The sequence below is a fragment of the Crocuta crocuta genome, unplaced genomic scaffold (genome assembly GCF_008692635.1).
Source record: "Crocuta crocuta isolate KB4526 unplaced genomic scaffold, BGI_CrCroc_1.0 scaffold39, whole genome shotgun sequence".
NCBI lineage: Eukaryota > Metazoa > Chordata > Mammalia > Carnivora > Hyaenidae > Crocuta > Crocuta crocuta.
Window position 1 is genome coordinate 5,467,668 of NW_027533334.1, and position 16,096 is coordinate 5,483,763.

Genomic DNA, 16,096 nt, shown 5'->3' on the forward strand with positions numbered 1-16,096 from the left:
CTTCTACAAGGCAAAGCATGCCCTGCCCGGGCTTACCTCGTCTGTGGCATGTCAATCGAGTGCTATCTGCCACACCTCAGCACTCCCTTCTCCCCTCCCAGGAATGCTCTTGCCTCTTCTTGTCACCCGAAAACAGGCAGCTGTTACAGACACCAGCAGGATTCTTGGGTGGGGGTGTGGGGAGGGACCGAGTAGGAAGTCTAACCTTGGGATTCCCTACTGGGGCTCCTACGATATCTCCACTTCGGGGGTTCCTGCCACGTCAGACTTAGCATGCCCCAAACCTCCCCTCAGTCCTACCCTGCACCGCACCCCAAGCCTGCCCTTCCTCTAGGTAAATAGCACCTCCATCAGGAGGTCAAGCAAGAAACCTGGCTGGCTGGCCCTCGTGCTCATTTCTCTCTTCACACCCCAGAATCCCCCCACACGTTTGTCCACTTCTCCCTGTCTCCACACACCGCCGCCCCGGCATCCAGGCCCGGGCCCCTGGGTGGCTTCTGGACACTTCCCCCTGCTTGCATCTTCCCCCCTGCTCACATGTTGGCCGAGGTCTTTTGTTTCTTTACAGTTTTAATTCCTCCTCTCCTGGAGGACCCAAAGGCACACACACACACATCTTTTTCTTAAATGATATATATACTACACACACAGCTCTGAAATTTCTTCTTCTTCTTCTTCTTCTTCTTTCTTCTTTCTTCCTTCTTCTTTCTTCCTTCTTCTTTCTTCTTTCTTCTTTCTTCTTCCTTCTTCCTCCTTCTCCTCCTCCTCCTCCTCCCNTTGACTCTGTATATTTCAGAGACTGGCCCCCTTCTGTACATAGAAGTCCCTTATCCCTACAGATGCCCAACAATGTTATGTGAATGACCAACATTTACTCATCCATGCCCTGTGATAGCAATGGGCTTACTCACTTACTGATACCTAGGGTCTTTTTAAATCTTTTGCAATGACACAAAGTGAATAATCTAGTATATGATGATTTTGAAGCATCTATATACAGGATAAATTCACAGAGACAAAGTCGCTGAGTCAAAGTAGTGCATTTTTGATTCTGATAAATATTGCCAAATCGCTCCTATACAAATGTATAACTCCACCAGGAAGATATGAGATTATCTGTTTCCCACACCTTTGCCAACACCATGTGTTTTCAAACTTTAATCTTTGCCAATCTGAGAGAATGATTTAAAAAAAAAAGCAGAAATCAAGTTATATTGCTCTCTTGCTTAAAACTCCTCAGTGGCTTTGGTTTTACATAGTGTCTGTGGGAAATCTTATCCCCTGTCCTGCTCCCCACCCCCCTCACTGCCCCCTGCCTCAGGCTCTAGCCTTATCTCTTTCCTCTGCCAGAGGGGCATATCTTCTTCTCTGTGCCAGAAGCACATCCGCTTCTTTTCAGTCCCTTAAAAATGCCAAGCCCATCAGCAACTCAGGCCCCTTGCACAAGCTTTTCCTGCCACCTGAGGCACCCTTGCCTGAATCTTCCAGGTCTCCATTGCTTCCTCCTTATGGGGGGGCTCTTTGACCACCTTTAAAAGTTGATATCCTCGCTGTTCCTTATTATTGCACACTGTTTCCTCCATATTATTTATCACAATCAGAATCACTTGTATGTTTACTTTTCTTCCCCACTAGACTTTAAATTTCACAGTGCCTGGCTCATACTGGGTGCATGCTCACTGAGAACATGTTGAAAGAATGTATGAATAAATAAATGACTGAACATTTCTCCCTGGACGTGCAGTGACATCAGGCTTTTCCCATATTCCCTCTCATCCCATTGTGTGTCTTCAAGACCTTGTGCTTCTAGAGCTGGAAGGCTCCCCAGCCTCCAGGTGGCTGTATTTCCCAGGTGTCTTCAGCCAGCTAACATCGTTCTTTCAGATCCTTCTGAAGGCAAGATGTGACTCACACCTAGGTCACAGCTGTCACAGGTGTGTCCACCGAAGCAGATTAGAGGCCCCATCAAAGACTTTCTCTAGCTGCCAAAGCAGATCTCAGGCTACAACATGCTCTCTCAGGAAAACAGACAGATCCCCGGGCTCGGGTGGGTTACTAAGATTTTTCAAGTGAAAAACCTGCATTGTACAGTGGGAAGCCAAGAGTCAAAGCAAGAGGCAAACTTCAGAAATCCCAAGTAACACTTTACATGAGAAACAGAAAGCATGTGAGTTCACGGAACACGAACTTTGGTATGGGTTGAGTTGTATCCACCCCCAAATCCACATGCCGAAGTCCTAACCCCAGAATGTGACTATACTTGGACATAGAGTTCTTCCGAAAGTAAGTTGAGGTTATACTAATGCGGAGTGGGATCTGATCCAGTGTGACTGGGGTCCTTACAAAAAGGAGAAATTTGGAGACAGATGCACATGGGTACAATGCCATTGGGAAGATGAAGACAGAGGAATGCAAAAGATAGCCTGCAAGCCACCAGATGCTCGAGGAGGGCATGGCACAGATTTTCTTTTGCATCCCTCAGAACGAACCAACCCTGCTGACATCTTGATCCTGAACTTCATGGCTCCAGAACAGCAAAACAATCCATTTCTGTTAAGTCACTCAGTTTGTGGTACTTTGTTACAGCAGCCCTGGAAAACTAGTCCAACCAGCGGTCATGTTAGGCTAACTTGGACGGCTGTGTTCTGTGTGCTCGAAGTAAATTTATCCATTTTGCCATCAAAATAACCTTAGTCACAAGCATTTCCTTGTTTGGGTGGTAGAAAGAGCATGTGGCTTGAGGTGGGGGCGAGGTCGTGGGGTGTAGCCCTAGTGCACATTTCTCATTCCAGCTTCGGTAAGGTAAGTGGCTGCACTAAATGATCTCTCCCTTCCCTCCCAGATGAATGCTCCATGGTCCTGTAGCTCCCACACCCTTTCCCCCTGTGGGCATGGTTACCACCAAACAGTTCTCAAAGCTTAGGGAGCTCGGGCCAAAAACCAGCAACTTAGATGTCAGAGGTAGGGCCGTGGAGGCTCTGCAGTGGGACAGTGGTACCTATTATCCTGCCCTTTCTATCCTTTCCCACTAACAGAAGTGACTTCTCGTTCCCATTTGTGTGGAATTCAGCTTTAAACCATCTCATAATGGCTTTGTCTACCTGGAGACCTCACCTGGGGACTCGGAGTCCCTTGGGAAACTGTGAAGGCATTCTTCAATATCACCATGACAATGGGGGGCTGTGGTTTGTCAGATTCATGGGCAAAAGCCAGGGGTGCTAAGGGTCCTACGGTGTGCAAGGAAAACTTAACAAAGTTCTGACCAAAAAATTCCCCCCGCCCAAATTTCAATGACTCCGAGAAATGCCCATAGGGTGGTATCGAGGAAAGAATATGGACCTTGGTGTCAGGCAATGTTTCAGTTACCTATTGTCATGTAACAAATCACCCTGAAACTTCATGGACATCACATAATAATCTTAATTATTCTCTCTCTCACAGTTCTGTGGGTTGGCATACCAGCTGGGTGTTTGCACTTGGCATCTCTCATGCAGTTGTAGTCAGATAGGGATTGGAGTCAGTTGAAGGCTCACTTGGGCTGGATATCCAAGAGGGCAGCTCACTCACACAGTTGGCAGTTGATGCTGGTTAAGTTGAAATGTTGACTCAAGTGCCTATATGGCCTCTATAGGGCTTAGGCTTCTCCTAGGATGAGGCTGCTTTCCAAGAGAGAGTACACTAGAGGAAATATCCCACAAGACCAAAGCAAGAGCTGCAAAGCTTCTGATGACCTAGACTTAGATGTCACCAAAAAATCACTCATGGCATTATATAGGTCAAAGCTGATGCAAGACCTGCCCAGACTCCAGGGGGTGGAGAACGAGACTCCAACTTTTGATGGAGGAATGGAAGAAGAACATGAGGGATTAGTCCATCTTTGAAAATACAATCTATCACAGAGGACTTGGCATCAGGTCCTGCCTCTACCACTTACTCTATCAACGACTTCCATTAAATCCTGAGTTTTAGTGTTTTCCTTGAAAGCATGGGAAAACAGGATAGCAAACTTGCTAGGGTGTCTTGAAAGCCTATGGAAACGATTGCTAGTTGTTACTGTGGTGTTTTCGTATTAGTAGGAACAACGGTCCCAGTTCTAGAAATTTTCCTAATGCTATGCATGTATCTGACACTTTGCTGACTTCATCACTGATGGATTTGAAAAGCACCCTAGGTGTGTGTTTGTGAGACCATCACTGGACCAACATAGGTCCAGTCTTCTTTGGATTTTTAATTCATTTTTATTTATATTTTATCAAAATATACCATCTGTGAAAGTCCCTTGACCGCCTTCCTACCTCATCTTCCTTTTGTTCCTCGTAGGCAATCACTTGCAACATTCATAGTTTTTTTCCCCTCTTTTTTGGTATTTACATTCATGTTTTTAGATAATAGGCACACACCTCACTCTCTCAGGTCATTTATTTTAAATATTTTCCAGTATAGCAAGTGAATATTTTAAATCATTCATCTCTCCACTTCCTGTGCGTTCTCTCTTTCCAACATAATTGTTTATCACTTTTTGGTTCAATCCACACACAGTGTTGTCATTATTATGATTATGTAAAATAAACGTTGTTCATTACTGAGCCAAGTAATGAACCAAGATTTTATTTTATTTTCTTCTCAATGTTTTCTTCTTTCTGGAGTTGATACATCCTTTATATTTTGCTTTTTTTGTTTGTTTTTCCTAAATATCTAACTCTTACAGTTCTGCAAGCTGATTCATTATACAATCCTTTTTACATCTCAAACCTATAGATAATCGGAATTTCTTAGAGAAATTTTTCTTGGAGTTCCCAATGCTCTGCTCTAACCTAAACTGGTTGGTTCCTAGGCCTACCCCATCACTGTCATTCTGGGACTTTCCTTCACCCGCATGTTGGAAATTCCCTTTTCCCTCTGCATTGTTGGATCACAAGCCTTCTTCCTCTTTCTTGGTTACTCCCTAATCATGGAGCACTCCCCACTGGCTTTCCAAGGAAGGGTACATCAGATGTAAACTTTGTTTTGTATTTTGTGTGTTTGAAAATGTTCTTGTTTTGTCTTCATACGTATTCAATAGTGTGGGTGGGAACAGAAATCTAGACTGAAAATAATTTTCCCTTGGGATCATGAAAGTATTTTTCCAATGTTTTCTAACTTCCAACGCTACTATTGAGAAGTCCAATCCTGTTCTGATTCTTCATCTTTTATACGTAACTTTTTAGTTGTCTCTTTGAAAACTCTTAAGACCTTTTTATTCCTAGAGTTCTGCAGTGTCACAATGGGGTATCTTGGTCTAGGTCCGTCTTTAACTCCTGTGCTCGGCTTGTTAGACAAGACTTGTGTCCTTCATCTCCAGAACATCTTTTTGTATTATTTCCTTGATAATTTCCTTACCATCGCTTTTCTCTATCTCTTTCTGAAACTACTTTTTGGCTGTTGAACCTCCTGAATTACCCCCCTAACCCTCTTTCTTACTCGTTGTTGTTCTTTTTGTTTGCTTCCAGGGAAATTTCTGTAACTCTTTCTCCCAACGCTGGTACAGGGTTTTTAAATTTTCGCTTCATATTTCTGATTTCCAAAAACTCTTTCTTGCTTTGATCATCCCTTTTTCATCACATCCTATGGATGCAGCATTTTCTCTTCTGACTCTAAAGATATCAAATATACTTATTTTCAGTTTCTGCTGTTCGTTCATCATTTCTGCTTCCTTCATAGATCCTTTTGTTTTCCTGTTTGATTATTATATTCTATGTCATGTTGGATGCTTTCCTCTCTGGTGATTATTGACTGTTACTCGGATTAGATTTAAGGAAGAGGCCCCAAAGAGCTGATTAAAGTTCTGCATATATGGGTGGGATTTATCGTAGGCTGCTCAGGGAGACAATGGCTTTCTCACCAGGAGCCTCCACATGTCAATATGTATAGGTCTTCTTCCTGGATTGGTTCAGTTTCTGCAGGAAAGAATCTTTCAGTCTCCCACCCTTGTTAGCCTTAGGCTCGGAGGGAGAAGAGGCAGGGGAGAAGGGCTCACTCAGTGTGCAAACTTTCACCTGACCCCAGCTTCCTCTGTATCTGATATTGGTAGCACAAAGTCTCTCTGATTCAGTTTTTCTGGAAAATAACTCTCCTGTCCTGTGCAGGGTGGGGAGTAGAGGTTGGGACCTGCAAGCCTATCTGCCTCTTGTAAATATTTCTAAATAATCTCTCTCTTTTCAGGCCCCACATCATCCCCTTTTACAGACTTGCCAAGGTTCGATGGGGCAGTAGCAAATTACTCCTCTTTGAGGTGTGCTACCCTGCCCCTGGTCCACTCAGTGTGGACTTCCCTCCTTCCTGCTAATTCCTTCACTGGTCCACTGTCTTTATGCACTACAGTTCAAGGTTATATTATGTCTCTCATCATGTGTGAAACCTTTGAGGAGGGGTTGGAACTTGCTCCACCCACCATCTTGAAGCCGATGGTCCTGGCAGCCCACAAGTCACTGTTGGGGAAACCTGCCTTTTGTGTAAACCTCAAATCAACAAATCCTTGTGAAGCATCTGGAAGGGCTCCAAACTCTAATGATAATAACAGCAGCAATAACAATGGCCATTTTTAGTAGCGCCGGCTATGTGCCACTTTGCATAAATTATCTTTAATCCTCACTACAACTTACAAAGCCAGTGTGATTATCCCCCATTTACACAAGAAGAAACTGAGGCCCAGCAAGCTTCAGTAACTTGGCCCAGTTTATCCCTTTGGGGGAATCGGGATTTGAATCCAGGTCTGTGTGTCTAACAACCAAAGCCTTACAAGTCCACCTCAAGTCACCCAGTGAGTGGCCCTTAAGTCTTGGGTATCAGGCCTGACCAACACACTAGTATGCTTCTGCGCATAAAGGGAAAGCTGGGGTGCAATCCCTTCATGGGGCAAGTAAGTCCCCACGGCATCCGTGTTCTGTTCAGCGGTTCTCATCTCGTGTGTGTTTGAGGCGAGCCCTTCAGGTGAGCAGGCCTTGGATCTGCCGTGTGCAGCCATGAGCTGATATGAAAAGAATCCAGTTCAATAGGAAGACTAATGAGACCAGCCGCCCTCCCCCTGCTTCGACTCCCGCTGATCTCTGAGCTGTGGCAGGAACAGGCGTAACCATGGTGATGGTGGCGGTGGTAGCCGGTGGCGGGGAGAGGTGGGCGTGGAGGAGAGGGAGCTGGGAAGAAGCTTCCTGCAGGGGATGGGAAGGGAGGGTTCCTNGGGCGGGGCTGCTCCCCCTAGGGGGCTGGGCTCCAGCCCGCCTAGCGCCCACCTGCCTTGCCGGCCTCCCCCGGGCTCCGTTCTCACCTCTTCCCCTGACTCACCACGCAGGTGACTCACAGCACCTGGGGTGTAAGCAGGGCAGAGGAGGCATGCGGAAGCCTAGGGCGCCCAGTGCACTCTGGGGTCAGAGTGGGAGTGAGGGGGGGCGGGGGCAGCATCTGGGAGGGGGGGGGAGAAGGCAGCATCTGGAGAAGGCAGCCCTGAGGGACCTGAGTTTCCCTTGGCCAGGGTTGGGAAGGTGACACTGAGGGCCCGCTCTCCTGGCGTCCTACCCCACCCTGCCCCCAGCCCCACCGTGTCATTGCTGGTCCATGAACCTGGGGTTATCCATGGCACTTTCTGGAACCAGAGGGTGAAGAGGCCTCTGGGCCCATGGCTCTCACTGGGCTGGGTGCCCCAATATATAGCCAGTGTCCCTGAACGCCAATCCCTTCTCCGGTCCCTCTGCAGGCTTCCCATCGCCTGCAGCATAAAGACAAGACTGAGAGCAGCTGACACACAGCCTTCCTCTGCAGCCCTGGCTCCTACCGCTGTCCCCTCCACGCTCTGCCCTAGGCCACACTGGCCCCCTTCCTTGCCCGGCAGTTTTCTCCTCAGGCCCTGCCTCTGTCCAGCCCCGCACTCCGTCCTTGCTTGTGCCCCTTCAGGAATCCTCCCAAACACCACTTCCTCAGGAACACCTGTCTTGGCCTCTCAGATCAGTCACTCTGCCCCCTATGCTCCCGTGAACCTCTTTGCAGCGTTCCTCACAGCCGCCATGTCTTCACAGGCTGTCTCCCCTTCCTGCTGCGCTGGAAGGGCCAGGGGACCGAAGGAAGCTGTCCTTAGGCACCGGGCCTCAGGGTGGGGGACCGGCCATTCAGCTCACATTTCAGGGCATCTGCTTGCTTTCCCACAACCACCGTCCTGGTTCCTATGTCACTGAGGATCATGTGCCCCTAGGGGCCACCAGCACGCCAGGGGCTTGTGAGAAAGGCCAGGAATGGCTTCTGGGACCAAGCGCCCCTAAATGCGGGTGGTGGGGCTTCCCGCTGGGGGAGATGAAGAAGAGTGGAGGTTTAAGAGGCCCTTCTCTGTCTGACATGGACAGAGAAGCTGGTACCTCTCAGCCCTGCAACCCCAGCCCCGATCCTTGCAAAGGGCTCCAGGCAGTGAGTCACCTCTGACAAACCCAGGCTAGAGGGATTTTGATAAGATAGAAGGAAGGGTATTAACACATGGCCCTTGGATATCGGGCAAGTCTGTTTTGTGGAAGGCCAAAGAACATCCTTTAGAAAGTGGGGGAGTTCCTGCTAGGGAAGAGAGGGGAGGCAGAGTAACTGAGTGCCTCCAACCGTATGCCCTTGAACTCATTCTCAAGGGGTTCTGAGTCAGTCCTACTAGAGAAAGGTGTCTAAAAACAATGTGAATCAAATGCATTCTCCAGCTGTATGACTTTGAGTAAGTCATTTTACTTCTCTGCCTGATAAACTGCCAACTCAGATGATCTATTGAGGACCTTTTCACTCTAATAAATATTTATGGATTCATTAAAATCCCCTTTGGCATGTACTTGAGTTTGAGTCTCAATTCTAGCATTCGTGTGTTTTCCACCTCCGTAAAACAGAGCCTAGTCACAGGGCTGTGTAGGCCTCCAGCCTGGTGCCCTAATCCTGGGAGGAAGGAGGTGGCAATTCTTTAGCTGCTGTTCCTCCCTTTCCTCAGCTTCCAATGAACGTGGAGTGGGCTACTCCGGGTGTTTGGAGACCGTATGTTATGTTTCTAAAAGGAAGCTCCTGGCTTATTAAGAATGATCCAGAGAGCCGGAAGATTGCTCCTTTACTCAGCCCGTGCTGGACCCAGAGGTCTTGGACCCACAGAGCGCTCGTATGTGAAACCTTGTTCCAGATGGACCAGTACAAGGTCAAGAGCCAGCAGAACTGAGGAGCCCATCTGAGCAGAGGAAAGGGAGTGGGAAGGGGTGCCCTGTTCCTAGGCCAGTCCATAAAAGCAGAGTCAAGACTAGAAGAGTTCTTAGAGGTGGCCTGCCCCACCCTCCTGGTGTGACATACAAGGAAACAGGTTCACAGAGGTGAGGTGAACCCCCAGGATCCTCCAGAGAGCAGGTGGTGGAGCTAACAAGAGCCCGGTTCTCCCGCCACCGGGGAGAGATTGCCTTTGGACTTTACCCATTACAAGTTCTTTTGAAGCATAGGGCCCTGCTCTTTTCCATCAAGGATTAACAGGGAACTAGGGTATAAAGTCCAGGGGGTTGGAGCTCATTTTCTGGCAGTGACTTCCTTCGTGCTTATGAACTTATACACACAGTATAGCAAAATGTAGGATTAGGTCAACAGTAGAGACTGTCTTATCAACCATGAAAGGTCATTTCTAACTCTTAAGTTCCTGTTTGATTAGTTTGTTTGTTTTTAATATTAGCCAAAGATAACCATTCATCTATGGACTTCTTGAGACTCAGACAGTGTGTCAAAGATCTCACTAAGTTGGCAATGGATCCTGTGACGAGAAGGAATATGGTGGTTGGTCAGGACCCAGCATGGGGCAGCCCACACATCTGCACCCCTGCCTCCCCTGCAGAGGCCCAGGGAAGGACCACCGCATGTGACTGACAAGAAGTGTTGAGTGTAGGGGTGCCTGGGTGGCTTAGTCGGTTGAGCGTCCGACTTTCGCTTAGGTNGTGTTGAGTGTAAATCTCCCAGGAATACCCTGAAATAAACCAGTGTCCAATGAAACCGTGGAGGAAGCTGAGTTAGACTGGGCAGAGTTTCCACTTTTTTTTTTTATCAGAGACCAGAGAAGGAGCCGCAGAGTTAGGGTTCTCCATCTCCTGGAGCAGGACTCTCTGGGTCCTCCTAGTCCTGTGATAGAAGTAAGTGGAAAAGTTGTATTTGTTGAGTCCTGAAGAATATGATGTGGTCTCCCAGGAAACAACCTCCAGCCCAGGGCAAGAGAAAGCCCACGACCCCACCCATGGGTAGCCCCATAAGCCTTGACTCACAAAACACAGGTAGTGCCCAGGGCGAAGAGTGGCAAGGAGATAAGGAAGAAGAAGATGGGGTCCTGGGGACTGGGGAGGAAGGATCACTCCTGTCAGAATGGATGGAGCTGCAAGTTGATGGCACAGCCTGTCAAAGGGAATTGAACATAGTGAGATTCTGTTCAAAAGAACTTCAGAGAAATTCCTAAGTTTCCTTCCAGGCTATGCTGAGACATGAGGACCATGTTGCCAACAGACCTTGGGGGACATGGAGCTGAGAAGAGGGGCACTAGGAGTGAACCAAATTGTAGAAGATAGAATGTCCCAGTTAAGAGCACACGCCCAGCAATAAGGCAGCCTGGGTTTGAAGCTCAGCTTGTGCATTTATTAGATGTATAACAGGTACTGGGGAGATGTCTAAGCCTTGGTTTTCTCACCTGAAAAAATTGGGACAAGGATACCCACCTAATGTTGATTAAATGATGTTAGACATATGAAGTACCTATCACAGCATCTGGTACATTAGAGTAAGTGCTTGTATTGGTTATCTGTTGCTGCATAACAAATTACCCCCAGACTTAGTGACTTTTTAAATTTTTTTTTAGTGTTTTTTTTATTTATTTCTGAGAGAGAGAGAGAGAGCGAGCAAGCATGAGCAGGGGAGGGTCAGAGAGAGAGGGAAACACATAATCCGCAACAGGCTCCAGGCTCTGAGCTGGCTGTCAGCACAGAGCCCGACGCGGGGCTCGAACCCACGAACTGCGAGATCATGCCCTGAGCCGAAGTCGATCGCTCAACCGACTGAGCCACCCAGGCACCCCTAGACTTAGTGACTTTAAACAACAAACATTTTCCTTATTTTATTATTTTTTTAATGTTTATTTATTTTTGAGAGAGACAGACAAAGTGCTACCAGGGGGAGGGGCAGAGAGAGAAGGAGACACAGAATCCGAAGCAGGCTTTAGGCTCTGACCTGTCAGCACAAAGCCCGACGTGGAGCTTGAACCCATGGACTGTGAGATCATGATCTGAGCTGAAGTTGGATGTTCAAGTGACTGAACCCTCCAGGTGCCCCACAATAAACATTTTCTATCTACAGCTGCAGCGGGTCAAGAAACTCGGCACAGGTTAGCTGGATGCTTCTGCTTCAAGGTTTCTCAAGAGATTGCAGTCAAGCAGTTGGCAAAGAGGTCTCATCTGCAGGCTGGGCTGTAGCAGGGAAGGGATACACCCAAGCTCACTGACATGGTCGTTAGCAGGCCTCAGGCCCTCAGTGTGTGGTCCTCTACATGGGCTGTCTCATGACATAGCAGCTGGCTTTCTACAGGGCACCCAATCCAAGAGAAAGCAACAGCAAGAAAGAAAGTGTTTAAGAAAGAAGCCACGGTCTTTGAATAGTCTAATCTCAGAAGGGTACCCTATTACTTCAGATATATTCTACTTACTCTATTCATTAGGTCAGTAGGTCCAATCCATGCTCAAAGAGAGAAGTTACACAGAGCAGAAAGATCAGAAGGCAGAGACTAAAGGCCATCTTAGGAAATGTCTACCACAGTGTTTAACATTACCTAGTTTTTATAATTCCTACTGTATATCTTATTTTCCAAATCATTCTCCAGTAATGCCACTACAAGTTTCCACTTCTATGTTTTGTTGCTGCTGTTCTTTATGCCAGAAAGTCATGCTTCCAAATATTTACACTTTCCAATCCTACCCATCTTTTAAGGCCAGACTCAAATGGTACTTCCGTGAAGCCTTGATTAACTGCCACCTTGTAAGAAGTAGTTGTTTTCTTCTCAGAAGTGCAAGGGGGAAGAGTTTGATGGGAGAAAGTGACAAAATACAGCTATTTTGTGCTCCAGATAAATACAATGACACTTGAATGAGAAGGGACAAGGTAACTCAAACACATCCCGTGTTCTTTTTCTCAAAAGCAAGCTATTGAGGGGCACTTGGGTGGCTCAGTCAGTTAAGTATCTGACTTGGGCTCAGGTCATGATCTCATGGTTCATGAGTTTGAGCCCTGTGTCAGGCTCTGTGCTGACAGCTCAGAGCCTGGAGCCTGCTTTTGATTCTGTCTCCCTGTCTCTCTACCCCACTTGTGTATGTGTGTGCGCACTCTCTCTCTCTCTCAAAAATAATAATAAAACATTTAAAAATAAATAAATAAAAACAGGCTATTGGTTTTGGCATTCTGGGTCATTGAGGGGATCGGCTCTGTTCGACTCTTGGAGAAAATGCTTTCATATTTCTGCTTGTTCTGGACTGGCCAAGCACTCACCTACCCGTTTGCTGACCCTTAGGACTAGGCTTTGCTAATAAAGGTGATGTGGATCAGAAAAATAAAGGCTCTTCTGTAGGTAGGCTCCAATAGCAATGTACAAACACAGAGTCTCCTACCTACTATGGAGATAAATCATTTGGGAAATAAATTGAACCATGGTGGTTTGTTCTCCCATGATTTCCCTTATAGGTTTGAAAATTCCATCTCCCAACAAGATTCTATTAGGCCTGAGCAGAGCCTTCTTCCACACCGGAAATATTCTTCTCTAATGAGTCTAGCCATCTCAGAAAGATGAACTGTCACAGGGTTTCCTTGGGGGTCATGGACTGCTAAGGAAGAGACAAAGCCAGTACAGTGACTGTGGCTTATGTGGAGTCGAGGATCCAAATGAATCCAATTCAGCCACAGCCTGGAAAAGAGGGACATCAGGTTAACTCAGGAAAAGGGAAGGAAACTCACATGTATTATCCAACTGCTGTAGGCCAGACCTGGCAGTTAATATTCATGGCCTTATTGAATCATCAGGAAAGACTGGGGAGTTAGGGGGTATTTCCCCCCATTTTACAGACAAGGAAACTGAGGTTCAGTGAGGTGAATTGGCCTGCCCCGGGTTATACCACCAGTAGAACCCAAGACTGCTTGACTTGATGCCTGTGTTTGTCCTATGATCCCCTCTTACAAATGATTGTGGAAGGACAAAGAGAAAGGCAGGGCTATAAGACAAGCTAACTAAAGCAACTCTAAAAACAGCTATTACAGACCAAACATAAAGTTGCATTTAGTTTGCCAAACTCCCAAATCGTAGCAAGGCTTCTCTTACTGTTCCTGAGCTGTGAAAAAAGCAGTCGTCTATAGTGACAACCTGGGGGAGAGGGCAGGAAAGAATGCTTAGTGTGATTATTAACATTACCCCGCCCCAGTCCTCGACCCCCCATTACCACTCCATCTTTATCAGAAGATACGTATTAAAAGTGATGACACACCAGAGACTTAGCAGGATGGAAAATCTAAATCTAATTATCAGCTTCCATTCTTATGTGAACCATCCCCTGCTCTCCTTACTCTTTCTTACTCCTACTGTCTATTCTTTTAAGATTGGACCCACCGTCCTGTCCCAAAGGAGATGTCTCCTCAAAGGAAGTAGAAGACTCAAGCCATGAGAAGACACAGGACTGATTCAAGTCTGCGGGGTAAGATCAACCTCAAATGGTTGCCAGTCTCTTTCTGCTCACCTCAACCTGATGATGTGGATTGATTTAAACATCTGCTGAATCTTTTGGGGGGTGTGGTTCTAGAGAAACCAGGAGCTCTAGAAGAGCCCACTCAAGACAAAAAGCCCACTCAAGCATTTGTCCTTTGCCCTGCTCAACAAATTAGCACAAATTCTCTGCCAACCACTGGGTTAATAGGTACAGTGGGACTCAAAAGTGTGGAGACTCAGACCCTGTCCTCAAAAGATCTAGAATTCTTTGAGAGAGATATAGTGTGCGAATGCTGCTTAAAAATAAGACCCCATGTTATAAATGCCATTAGAAAAATAGAATCAAGGGGCACCTGGGTGGCTCAGTTGGTTAAGCGCCTGACTTTGACTCAGGTCATGATCTCACGGCTCGTGGGTTCGANAAATAAGCCATTGCAGAAAGACGGATACTGTGTGGTTTCACTTGTATGAGGTACCTAAAGTAGTCAAATTCGTTGAGATGAAAAGTAGAATGGTGGTGGTCAGTAGAATGGGGAGCTGATGTTTAATGGGTACAGTTCCAGTTTTGCAAGATGAAAAAGTCCTGGAGATTGGTTGCACAACAATTTAATACACTTAACAGTATTGAACTGTACGCTTAAAAATGTTTAAGATGGTAAGATTTATGTTATGTGTATTTTACCAAGACTAGATATTAAAAAAAATCAACGGAAAAAATTGCTAGCGACCTGCAGAAAATGAAGCAATTGTACATGTAACTACAGATACCAAGGAAGTCTTCGTGGAAGAGGAGGCATTGGAACTGAGCCCCTTTTAGAATAGAGAGGCTAAAGCTGGACAGGAATAGGGCATTCCAGGTGAACAGAGCATCAGGAACAAAAGCACATCTTTAAAAAAATTTTTTCAGAAATTTCTCTCTTCCATTGCATCAACTCTTAACAGACATTTCCGCCATGATCAGACTGCTGGAGGCTGTATGACTCTCTCCTGTGACATCTCAGCAAGGCCAGGCTCTCCTGCCTTCTCCCTCCCTTCATCTCTCTCCCTCTTTCTGTGCAGGCCTCTTCCTGCCTCTTGTTCTCACTCTCTCTCTGGTGTCTTTTGAACCTTCTAAAATGAAATCCTTGACAAAGGTTTGCTCTCAGCCCAGAATTAACCTTCCTTGAGGTCTCTTTACTAACAGAAAATACCCAGAGAGAAAATACTCTCACACCTTTATTAATGGACCCGTTTTATTGCTCTTTTTTTTTCCCCTCCCTGGATACCAGAAGCTTAAGAAATGACCTCATCTCCTACACCAGGCAGGGCTCAGTTGTAAGAACAGTCTTTCTGACAGACACTTCCATTGCCAATTTTCCCTGATTAACTGCAGTTTTACAGAACAGCACTGCGATGGAGGAAAAGGGAGAGATGCAGATTTATACTTAATTCGTGAAGAGAGTCAAGAGAAGGGTGGGTTCCACCAAGAATTTCTCCATCTTTGGGAGGATTATTAAAATCACAGCTTATGATTCCCAGCATTGATCATGGAGATTTACGGCCGGCATCCTTTTGTGATGGGAATGGTAACCCGGCCCAGGGAAGGCATCTAGGGCTCCCGGGAGGAAGCCCTCCTGCACGGGCCCGCGGGATTCAGGACGGGCAGGCAGAAGGTTTATTTGCTCGGGGAAGAGTCGTGGAGCTCAGTCTTCCAGTCCCCAAAGTGCAGGCTCATGCAGTGGGAATGCACAAAACGTGCCTGGTAGAGCGAATCGAGGTGACCAGAAGTGAAACCCCGCTTCACTCTGCCCGGTGTGATTTGGAGAAGCTGCCAGATCTCCAGTCAGAAAACTGCTTGTTTTCGGTTCTCTGTCTTTTTATCCGGTCCTTCATTTTTCCATTGTTATCTTTCGTTCTGGTCGAGGAGGACCCGTGCCTTTTTTTGGCGGGAGAGGGGTGAATCGAGCCGCGGCCTGGGCATCACAGGGGTCATCACAGGCCCTGTCTTCTCTCCATGGTGTTTCCACTCTAGAGAATTCACGTTGCCCTTTTCCTCACCCCTTCAGCTCAGTCTAGACAGATCGTAAGTCATCCAATGCTGGAGAGAGAACAGAGATCAGTGTGAACATTTACTTTGTTGCCTTGATCACTTTGGAGTTGAGGGGGGAAATCCAAGTTAGGGACCATAGTCTTTCCCTGGTGTCCATTCAGTTCCATTAAAAATGATTACAAGTGGGGCTCCTTAACCCAGTCAGTTAAGCCTCCGATTTCAGCTCAGGTCATGATCTCGCAATTCATGAGTTCGAGCCCCACGTCCAGCTCTGTGCTGATAACTCAGAGCCTGGACCCTGCTTCAGATTCTGTGTCTCCCTCTCT

The 16,096-nt window shown here is 46.7% G+C and overlaps 1 long non-coding RNA gene across 2 annotated transcripts in view; it reads left to right on the forward strand.

Moving 5' to 3' along the window:
* LOC144218307 (uncharacterized) overlaps positions 1 to 16,096 on the forward strand; it is an 83,474-nt gene that overhangs the window by 29,242 nt on the left and 38,136 nt on the right. For both annotated transcript variants that reach the window (XR_013331107.1, XR_013331108.1), the window contains exon 2: positions 13,635 to 13,730. This is a non-coding gene — a long non-coding RNA (uncharacterized LOC144218307). The remainder of the gene's footprint in view (positions 1 to 13,634; positions 13,731 to 16,096) is intronic.